Source organism: Eublepharis macularius, chromosome 1, assembly GCF_028583425.1.
Source record: "Eublepharis macularius isolate TG4126 chromosome 1, MPM_Emac_v1.0, whole genome shotgun sequence".
NCBI lineage: Eukaryota > Metazoa > Chordata > Lepidosauria > Squamata > Eublepharidae > Eublepharis > Eublepharis macularius.
Genome location: NC_072790.1, coordinates 57852164 through 57864453, shown reverse-complemented (window position 1 = coordinate 57864453; position 12290 = coordinate 57852164).

Below are 12290 nucleotides of genomic sequence, written 5' to 3'. Positions count from 1 at the left end.
TCCAGTGTAATCCTAAACACTGATTCCAAGGTTAACGTTTAACTTCCCTAAACAGACGCAGTAAAGAATGGGGACCTGTTCCTTCTAATAGTAGTATAAGGGAAATTTTGTTGCCAGATGCAGCTTCTTAACGTCTTGCAGAACTTAGGAAAGCTGCATTTGGATAAATTCTTTCTTTTAGTCAATAAGAGTTCTACCCTCTGTTATTCGTAGTCAGCCAGCGCTATTCACCGGCTGGGAGAGAAATAACCAGGCTGGTTCTGCAGGCTGAAATGGCCTCCTTTTCTCCCACTTTTTCTCCACCGATTCCACTGTCAGCTGCTGGACTGGATCTGAGGGTGGCAGAGGGGTGCTTGCAGGCAAGATAAAAACAATCGCCTCTGTCTGCAAGGGCCATTCTGAAGGCATGCCATCCTTAATCATGGGATGGCCACATAACCCATCGTTCTTTGTGAGCCACAGGTTTGGTTGTGATAAGGAAAGTCTGGCAACCTAAGCAAATATGGTGTCTCAGCAAATGCCTGGTAAACAAAATACCTTCATTAATAAGCTTAGCTCAGGGAGACCAAAAATTCTCATTAGGATTCCTGGAGAGACAGTAGCTGGCTTCTTTCCTCTCTGAAGGATTTGCAGAAACAGTGGAAGTCCCATTCAGCAGTATCTTCTGTGCAGCATCAGCCGCTGCAGATTTCGCCTGTGCCCTGCAAACTGACCGTCTTGCATGGCAGCTTCTTTGCATTTCACTCTCTACCCAGATTTTTCCTTTGTTAACTTTTAAAATGGTTCGTATATAAATGGGAGGGGGTTTCAATTGCCAGAAAAAAATAGCCTCATCTCTTCCATTTCAATCCCATCATCTTTGAAGGATGTTTTATCCAACGTATATTCACATTTCAAAATATACATCGTCTCCCACAAATCTCCCTATTTTCAATACTTTATACACATTATTTATATAAACACTACAGTTCGTAGAATTTCACAACGAATCTACCCAGGGGTTTTTTTTCTGGGAAAAGAGGTGGCGGAACTCTCAAGAGGGAAATGGGGAAGAAACACACGGGATTCTTTGAAATAATATTATTTTCGTGCACTATTGCCAAGTATTTTCAAGAGGTGCCGGAACTCCGTTCCACCGCGTTCCCACTGAAAAAAAGCCCTGAATCTGCCTGTTAAGTATATCACATGGATGAATCTAGAACTGGCATCCATGGTGGCTTCTTCAAGCTGCCCCATGTAGTTCTACCAGCTACTGTAAAACTCTCAAACACCAAATCCAGGCAGCTAGCAAAGTTCAAGGAAAAGCAGTGCTCTATGGGAAAGCTCTAAATCTCTCTAGGGAAGCCAGAATTGTGTCGTGGTTAGGGTGTCAGAAGATCCAGGTTCAAAAGTCTTCCCTGCCATTAAACTTGCTGTAAATAATAAATTCATCCACTTGCCATCGGTTACTGGGCGACCTTGGGCCAGTTGCTTTTTCTCAGCTTAACCTACCTCACAAAATTGTTGTGAGGATAAAATGGAGAAGGGGAAAACAATGTGCACTGTGATGAGCTTCTTGGGAATAGGGCAGAATGAAAATAAATGCTACAGTATGCAAGCTTTATTTATTTAGGTTTCTATTGCGGACTTATTCCAAAGGGTCTGTGTGGTATACATGGTCTGTAGCCTCCTGTTAGCCTCACAACAACTGCTGTGAGGCAGGTTAGGCTGAGAGAGACCTAGGGCCACCCAGCAACCAATGGCAGGCTGGGAAATTTATTATGTACAAACTTATATTCCCCATTTCTGGCCCACTTCGGCAACCAAAATGGAGTTAAACCCTCCAAATAAATTTAACTGGCACCCGAACCACATGGAGAACTGTGCCCAAAATTATGTGGGAGACTGGAAGAAGTAGCCATGACTAAGGACATTTCCAGCTTCCTTTTGGGACAAATGTAATCCAACTCTTCCTTAGCACTGCCCAACAAATTACTGGGTCAGCAGCACACAGAGAAGAAAAACAGAAAACAACATCACTGCTACTTCCATCAGCCAATTAAGACATTTGGAGGCTGTGTGGCACTTTTACTTAGCACTCCCAACATTAGGACTGAGTAGATTTATGTTGCCAAATAACTACACGGAGAAAGCATTCCTTTTAGGGTATCTGGTTGGCTACTCTGGGAAACAGGATGTTGGATTAGCAGGGTTTTTCTCGTTATGTTATGCAAAGCATTTTATCAGAGTCAAGTACTTAAGCAGAAAAGTGCCCTTAAAACACCAGGTTTTTCATCTTTCAGAATTGTATGGCTATTGGAATCCATTGCAGTTTGGCATCCCTCATAGAATTTGGATTCCTGTGAATTTCAGCTTTCACTTACAAGGGGGGAAAGTTTCTGGTCTCATGACTGTGGAGATAATTAACAGTAGTTATATGACTGAGCTCAAGTAATTTTGGTGTAACCTTATTATTATACTTTCCTATAGAGATCTGACACTATGAATTAAACTCACAAACAACCCTGCATTTGCACACATTGTGGGCAGAGGTATAGACCATAATTTTAAAAATAGTCCTATTTAAGGAGGATGCGTGAAAAGTGTGCATGTACTAGCCAGGCTATTCAGAGGCTTGCTCTTCCATAAATACACAGATTTTGTTATGAATCACACTTTGCATTTGTGGAGACAATCAAAAGTTGCTGCTTTAAAAGACAGAGCTCTTACTCTGCAGATTCCTTCAGTGTGTTTACATGAGAAAGGAAACAACTGAGAGAAAATACAAGCCTTGCACATTAAATAAATCAACAAGTAGAACTTCCAGTCTGGTTAGTTTATCATTTCAAAGAATGTGGTGTGCTTGATTAAATGTTCCTGTGCAGGCTTGGATGGGTGGGTGGGTTTGGCCTATACAGAGTCTCAGTGAGTACTATGGAAAGGGCTGGGCCAGGATTCTTCAAGAACAGATTTGGCAGTGACCCTGGGATTTTGCAATTCCCTGTGGCATGGCTTGGATTGTCTGCGTGACTCTTTTCAAATTCTTTGCCCTGCGGTGACTTCTCCAAGGACTTTTGCTTCTGAGGAAGGAGCTAGAGAATGGATACTTTTGACGAGTCCGGCATGGATCCAGCATGTTTGTTTAGTTTCCTTCCAACTACGTGATTCTAAAGCCTTGGTATGGGGTGTAGGTAACCCCCACTAATAAAATATTGCAAGTTTGCACTAGGTTTCTTCAAAACTGTGTGTGCAACAAAATACTGCCAGTCCAAAGAGCTTAGCAGCTACTAACATTGTTAAAACTATTCAGGCAAATACTGGATTGCTATCATGCTTCTCTCACAAACACTCTGTGAGTAGGGTTTCCAGGTGTGCACCGGTGGTGGGCAAACTCCTGGGGATTTGCCTCCTTGTCCACCAATTGCTCAGCAATCAGCGAGAGGAGGCAAGCTGCCAGAGGTTGCCCACTACCAGCAGGCAACTCAGGAGTACATGCCGCACGCGTGCTCCCAACCAGGGTGGCGACGTCACTTCTGGAAGTAATGTTGTTGCACCACCTGCAGGTGCATTCAAGTGCTTCGTTTGGGGCTGATTTGGGTCCCAAATGGGCTGAATCAGCCCTGTGCGGAGTGCAGGAGCACTTGCACAGCGGGCATGGTGATGTCACTTCTGGAAGTGACATCATTACGCTGGCTCTGGAGCATGCACACAAAGCACATCTGTGAAAGAGGACCTCATGCAGCACACAAGGTAAAGTGCCAGGGACTCCATCCTCCCAACAGGAGGTGAGGGTATCTGGCAACCCTATCTGTGAAGTAGGCCAGAACTATTCTCATTTGATAGACAGTAGAAGCTCAGAAGACAGTGACTACCTCAAGATCATATCATGAGTCCATGGGCTCTCAAAAATAGCTCAGGACTATTAGATCCAAGTTCAGCTGAACCATACTGGCTATTAAAGGTGGTGGAAACTGCCATCAAGTCACTGATGACTTACAGTGATCCCTGCTGGGGTTTTCAAGAGACTAACAGAGGAGGTTTGCCATTGCTTGCCTCTGCAACCCTGATCTTCTTTAGAAGTCTCCCATCCAATTATTAACCAATGCCTACCCTGCTTATTTTCTGAGATTTGACGAGATTGGGCTTGCCTGGGCTATCCACATTAGCTACTTAGCTTGTATAAAATATAAAGTAATGGTGACCAGGGTGCAAATATCTATTTCTATTATGTATGCAACTATCAACTTTTGCTTCATGGTCATACAATAAGCTGTACACTATTAAAGCTGATACCACACTACCACCATCAGTGTTACTAATCCCACTTTTACAACATTTTGTCTATCGAAAGATAAACGGTAAACATTATGATTGTTCCTGTTATGTAGACAAAAGTTAACCAAGTAGTGAATCTGTGGCTGTTTCCATCATCTGGACTTTCAGAAGAAACCAAAACAAGCTAGCTACTGCAAAATCAAAGCCCTTGTGATTCTTCTAATGATGCACATTAAGCTAAGGGCCAAGCTACAAGTGACGAATGACACTTGAATGGCAAGTGGATTGAGTGGAGGGCAAGTGAACAGGGAGAAATACTCTTGCTGTTCAACACTTGTAGCTTGGTCCTCAGTTACAATTAAGTCAGGCCTGTTTTAGAATTCAAGTTCAAAGATCCTAAGTGATGAGAAATCCAATCTTTATCACAAATGGTTCTAGCTACAGTTAATGAAACTAGTTGTTAAAAATGTATGCGGTAGTCTTCTAGCTTCAGCCTTCCATCTCTCCCTGCAGCCTTTTCTTATGATTTGTGGATAGAACTGATTACATAAACCTTTTCCTGACATTATATTTGGAGGTATCCAACCATATGTACTAGGAGCAAACACTTCTTGCAACCATCATAATATTCATTGTCCCCATTTCATCTTAACTGGGTACTGCACATATTTTCAGCTTTACATGGAGTGACAAAATGGGGATCACTTGTATCAGGAGGATTGGTTGCGCATACTCCTAGTATGCGTGGTTGGCTACCATTAAACATAAAATCTGAAGAGGGCTGTAGACATTTCTATAAACTATTTTTTTTGTCAAAGGACACTTTGTTGATTCTGGTTTACTTTTTCATTCCTACAATACATTAATTGCATGTATGTGACCTTGGGCCAGTCACATATATACTCAGCCTACCTATCTCACAAGGCTATTTAAGAATAAAATGAAGGAGAGGAGAATGTAATCCAGTTTGGGTCCTTATTGGGGAGAAAGCTGGAACCCAATTGAAGTTATGTAAGTGTGTGTATCATTGGCACTTGCTCCATTTGTACTTGCCCAGTTTGATATGGGTTCTAGAGCAATCTGATAATTGCTTGGGAATTGTTAACACACTTCCCAAAGCATGATACGTTAATACCCAAGGGCAAAAGCAACTCTGACAATCAGACCCTTAAAGATCTTTACTCTTCTCATTGTGTGTCTTTTCCTACTGGCTATGCATAAAACCTTGACTGTATAATGACAACATAATGCTGTTGGAGCCTTTGGTGTATAGAATGGGCCTGTATATATTTTGCATGGTTAAAAAATGCTTCTGCAAAAACGGGAATGGCGTAGGTTGTTTCTTTGGGGCTTTAAATGTTATCATTGTTTAGAAAATACCATAATGTGTTCTCTGGTGCGTGTGTGTGTTTTAAGCAAATGCAGAATCATTATACTCGGTATTTAATCTTGGTGCTTGCAAAATTAATGCATTTTCAAAGAAAAAGATAAACACTGAAACAGAAATGTCAGAGTTTGTGATTCACAGAAGTATGCCATTAAAAGAAGCATATCCTTTATTACCTTAATAACAGCATGTTGCACAACAGCTTTAACAAAGGCTTACCAGAGACATCCAGACAGAAAGATGACTACTCTTATGAAGACATGGTAGAAGTAGCGTTACTTCACTTGCGGCCATTTATCCGTGTCCTGCTTGCATGAGAACTGCACAAGAAGCCCACTTAAATTGAAGAGGAATGTATTTAACACCGGAGATGAAATCATAGTACATCTGTAGGAAGAATAACAGGATAATAAGTAACCTTTTGTTTTAAATATATGCTTAAAAAACCATTACCACTTATACAACTAAGCCAGTCCATTTATAACCTATTGTTGTCTTATTTAGTTTCAATGGCAACAGCTTTTCTTTGGTGAGCAGCCTTGCCACCTATATCTGACAGCCAGTGTGACACAGCAGCTGGAGTGTTGAACTGGGATCTGGGAGGCCCAAGTTCGAATCCCCACTCTTCTATGGCAGTTTGCTGGGTGACCCTGGACCAATCAGACATGCTCAGCTAACCTACCTCACAGGATGGTTGTGAAGATAAAATGGACAATAGGAAAACAACGTAAGATGCTTTTGGGTCCCAAATGGTGAGGAAGGTAGGGTATAAATGAAGCAAATAATAAATAAATAAAATAAATCTGGAGATTCAAAATATTAGTCTGAAATCTTCTCCAAGCAAAGCATGTGCTCTGTCCTTGAGCCAAATCATGTGGCATCAAGTTATCTGGAGTTTGCTTTTGTATTTGGCCCCAGTGAGCCCTCCCTCAAGGCCAAAACTGCTCTGAAAAGGACGCTGCCTTTTATTGACAGCAACCAAGCCTGGAATACTGGTTAAACAGTTATGTTTGCTTAGCAACAGCCATTGAGGGTATCTGGTTAAAGCTACAGGTGCTCCTTTTATCATTTTGGGTTTTTAAAAATCCCCTAATGTATTGGGAGGGATTTATTTTTATGTTTTCTGCAAATCTGGGGCATTTTTCAGGTGTGTAGGAAGATCTCTCTTGTGTGTTCATGTCTCGTTTCTGGGTTTTAGTATCCTCAGATCTTTGCCACTTAGCTATTATATATGAGATTCTCCTTGGGCAAATGGAATTAATCTGACATATCATTAGGACCTGGCCTTAGTTTATAGAACAAAGGAGAGTAGATCCTTGCCTCCTTCTCCTGAGTTTATTCTTTATACAATCCATGTTTATTTGGGACCTCAGGAATGGCTTTCTGAACAGATGTAAGACATCTCATCAGGATCAGTCTAAACAAGCTACACACATCATTCACTGACAGTCAACGTATAAGGCTTGCAGATTTCTCATCTCTGTCTTTTTCTCAGGGAGCTGATAGTGACATGGAGGGTGATTCCCCATGGTCTCTCATGGTCCTATCCCTGGAACTTTGCTAACCTGCAGAAATGAAGCCACCTCAAATCTCTGAGCCATCTTATTGCCATTGAAAACCTCCAGTAGTTGCACATGAAAATATTCCCATTGCATTTACTTGTGTAAAAGTTCGAGATCTTCAGGAATCAACTGGTAAATTATTGTAAATGTTTGGAGCGCCATTCAAATCCAGGGAGGTGAGTGCAGGTTTTATCATGCAGAGAATGTGTGACTGTTCAGTTCTGAGAATTGTTAGAAACTCTGTAATTGTTATGTTTTGTACACAGTACTATATGTTCTCAATAACACGCACAAGCTGGCTGGGGTAAAAACAAAAGCCTGTCACAGTTATTAAGTACATTTCTGCCTGATTTCCTAAGGCAGTCAGAGAATTGCACAGCTGGAAGAAAGCTTGAGAGATCTCCAAGCTCGAGGGTTGCCAGGTCAAAGTACCAAAGTAAAAGGAAACTGCAGAGCAATTATTTTTGTTTGGCATAGTTTTTGCAGACCTGTAATTTATGAAACAAGAAACGACCATTACTTTTTCAAAAGATGCCACTTAAAAATAGACAAGTTTAAGCCTACTGGATCCTCTTTTTTTGTGCCATTAACAATAATTTATTCATACATCTGTAAAATTTCCATCAGAAGTTTGTTTATTTAAAAATATGATTTAAAAAACCTCTACTGTTGTTTCATGTCCTATGCTTTAGGATGCTTTGAGCAACAAAGAAGGTGATGGTATCGCAAAAGATTTTCCTTTGCCCATTACTTTTCCAGGAAGTGGATCTGACAGTCTCAAGGAAGTAAGCTGTATCCTCCAGCCCTGTTTTCCAAGTATTTCACATTTCAGCTGTGGCTGCCTCCCACCTGGATCCTAAAGCACTTCTCCTCTAATAACCCGCTGCTGCAATTCTGAATGATTTTCTTTTCTTCCTCTTTGTCCCTTAACATCCCATTACAACGTTTAGGTTACATGGCTAGGTACCATTTGTGAAAAGCGTTTCTGTGGTACGGTGACTTCTGTGATTCCTGGCTAAAGCAGCCTTTCCTAGAAGTGCTCTACAGCCGTAGCAAAAAAGATTGTACTACTGGGAATGAAACCAGGCTAGGAAGAATGAGATTGTGCTGTATTTCATAGTCTCTTTCTCACTACACTCACACACCATAATCAAACACAGATACGTCTGAGAAGTATATGAGTTTGTGAGATGCCAGAAGCAAAAGAACTAGACAGGGCAAGAGCATCCATCCAGATAAGATTAAATTATCGTTTCTTACCCACCGGTTCCTTTTTCCTTTCCATTGGTTTAATAATTCCTCTCTGCTGAATCTGAATCTCTTGAGGCACTCAAACAAAAACCAATGGCTCAGGAAGCAGAAAGAAGAAACGCTCAAAGTAGCCGACTAGAAGGTCCCACTACGCCAACAGCTACTCTGTCAGTGTTTGCACCAGCATGCCTATGCATTGCCAACAGCAAAGTCAAAAGCACAAACAAATGCAAGAGAAGCATAAGCTGCAGCCCCTCTCAGTTATCTCCTGGTGACTCTGCCACCACCCAGAATTATGCTGCTCATTGACAGCTCTGAGACACGGGAAGCCACCACTCGATCCATTCCAAACTGGAATGCTAGGTTGGTATCACAGAACCCACTCAACACCTCTTCCAACACACATTGCACAAGTAAGCTACAAGGAATATTCTCCATCCCTATCAAAGCCTTCCAAAATCCAGTGCTTAAGTTTATACATGGAACCTATTCAAGACAAACATCCAAGAGAAGGGCTCAGACCGGGGCTTTAGGAGACATGAATGAAGTCTACATGTGAAAAAGTCAACATTTGGAGAATCCTGCTAGTAACATTAAATCTTTGATGGAAAGGGCAGCAGAACTTTCCCACTCCACAAAGCAACAGCTGATCAATGCAGCAAGTACAAAAGAAGACCATGAGGAGGAGGTTGTGTAGGCTCCCAGACCATGACGCTTCCCATTCTCTCAGGGGAACTCGCCCAGGTTTGGAAGTCTACAGATAACAGTCTTACATGATGCATTCTGTCTAGAAGTGCATTCTTCAATTTGTTCCGTATGGGGAATTTGTAAGCCAGCACACCCCAGTGAGACACATGGCCATGGAAAACAATGCTCTGCACACCTTGGCATGGCATGGGGGGAAGGATGCAGGATGCTCCAAGTCCTGATTCCTCCCGCCTCCTTGCTTGCCCTTGTGGGTCACTTTGTCATTACAGCTCTACTTGCAGCAACAATGGACTTGGGAGATTCCTTGAGGGGATTGGTATCTGGAGTCCCAAGATAGGATAACTGATCTGGAAGTGTTTGGAAAGATGACTGATAGTAAACTTCCTTCCGGTATTTGTTTGTTAGCTTTATCTACTGTGATTTAGTGCCCATTCACTGAGGTTCCTCCTGGTGTGGTAAATAGTTCAGTAAACATGGGAACAGAGAGAGGAATGTAGCTTAGGGTTGCCAAACCTATGCTGGGAAATTCCTGGAGATTTGGGGAGGGCAGAGTTTGGGGAAGGGAGGGAGCTCAGCTGGGATATGATGCCATACAACAGTCCGCCCTCCAAAGCTGCCATTTCCTCCAGGGAAATTGATCACTATAGTCTGGAGAGCACAGGGCTGCAAGGCCTCCTGTTAAGGTGAGAAGTCTCCTGCCAGCAGCCTGCTTTGCCACTCTGAGTGGCAGCAGGAGACAATTACTCCACACCACTGGGTTGTTCCCAGAAGTGACAGTGCAATTATATACCATCATTCTGGATAGATTAATGCCACACTCAGAGCAATGAACAAAGTCAATGTTATTATCATCCCCGCAGAAGAGCAGGGGGCATGGGGCTCAGAGGAGGGACTTACACAAGGCCACCTGCGGAGCTCATGGCAGTGGTGAGATTTGAACCAGCAGACGACCCAAGCAATTAACCACTATGCTACAGTACCTTCCCTGCCCCATCCCTCCAAACTGACTGAACCACATTAAAGAGGACAGGCATGCCCACAGTCTAAGAGGATCACCACACACTTAGACATAGGGGCTGGATATGGGTTTTTCATCTCCACCAATGAACTTTGCTTTGCACTCATGTCCTGCAGTCAGTACATCATAGAAGCCTGTCTCTGCACATGGATTCCCTTTGTTGGGTTGGGGTGGTTGCCTATGGGTTATGGTTTCAGGAGAGGCCAAATAAAAAATGAGCTCTACATTTTCCATGCCTCTTACTGTAACAGTGCAATCCTAAGCAGAGTTACTCCAGTCTACTCTAAACCCCTTAATTTCAATGGGCTTAGACTGGAGTAATTCCACTTAGGTTTGCAGTGCACTATAAACCTTTTTAAGATAGAACAGTAGGGTCATGTAAAAACAAAAGGAAAACAACCCTATTTAGATTGCTTTAGATTGTTTTATCTGCTGCTCTTATTTGCTGTTCTCTGCAACTTTTATGTCATGTCTAGATGGCCATCTAACAGCAACGCGGACTCTGTGAACCTAGGCAGATCATGAGAGGGAGGTCAGGAAGGGTTACATCAGTGCTTAGTTCTCGTGGCCCTTTCTTACATGGCCAAGGTAATGCCGATTGCCACTTTGGAGTCAGGAAGCAATTTTCTCCAGACCAGGCCAGTTTGGCCAGAGTTCCTGGACATTTTTTTTGACATCTTCTGGGCATGGAGCAGAGGTCACTGGGGGGTTGTGGGGAGGTAATTGTGAATTTACTGCGTTGTGCAGGTGTTGGACTAGATGACCCTGAAGGTACCTCCCAACTCTATGATTCTTTTAAAAATTAAATGTATATAAGTAATAAACAGTAAACATGAAAGATAACAAAAAACACAATCATCTAAGAACCAAACCAAACTAACAATTCATAAAAACACAGGAGACAAAACAGAAAAGGCAACTAATAAGAAAAAGAAGATGTAAAGAAGAGAAATTTTAAAAAGACTAAACTACAAGCTGGGTTCTGATTTTCTCCGCAACAAATATGTATCATTTTCAAATTCTCACTTATTCTACGTTAAGAATAAAAGCCCTCTTTTATCTATAGTTCATATTCCTTAATCCATAAATCCACATACCATCAAATCGTTATTTCATGTTAAAAGTTTATAAACAGTTTCCATTCAACGAAAAATGTAAATATTGTCCTTTCTCTAATCAATGAAGTAAGTTTTGCCATTAATAGAAATTCCAAAACCTTTATCCACCATTCCTCCACTGTAAGTAATATTGGAGTTTTCCATTTTTGTGCACAGGGTAGGCTTGCTGCCGTAATCTTAAATAAAAATAAAGTTCCAAAACTTCTTTCCAACTAACTATCCATCATTCACAACAGGAAAGTCTCTGGCTTCAGTTGGATTTTAATTTTCAAAATCTTCGGAACTAATTATTGTATCTGCAACCAGAAAGTTTTTGCTTTCTTATATGTCCACCACATATGATAAAATGACCCTTCTTTAGCACATTTCCAACATACATTCAATGTACCCTTATACAGTCTAGCCCATTTTTCAGGAGTCATATCCCAATGATACATCATCTTGTAAAAGTTCTCCTTAATACTACTTAATGTAAATTTCAACCCTTTTAACCACACATTTCCCATTGTTCCATTAATATGTCATGTCCACAATTTTTGCCCATTTAATCATACATTCTTTTACTTGTTCTTCTTCTGTCTCAAACATCAACAAAAGTTTATACATTTTAGAGATCACATGTTCATCACTTCTACAAAGGGCAGTTTCAAATTCAGTCTATGATTCTATCGTTCTTATCTGGTATTTGATGCTTTCTTTTTCTAAAAATTAATTTTCATGTTCTAGCTTGCTGTTCCATCATTTGACCTTGTAAGCCAACTTGAACATGTCAATGAAGTGTGCATGTTATCAATATTTCAAATTAAAAATAAACTTGCTATTAAAATCAAACTAAAACAGCAGAACAAAACAATACCCTTCCCAAACATACACTGCACAGTAACAAAAAAAATCAAATTCCAATTCCAAGAAAACTTTGCCCCTCAATTTGACTTTGCTGTCTTTGTTCCACATTCTTTTGCACCTGCTTGTTGTCATTTATAGCTCAATGC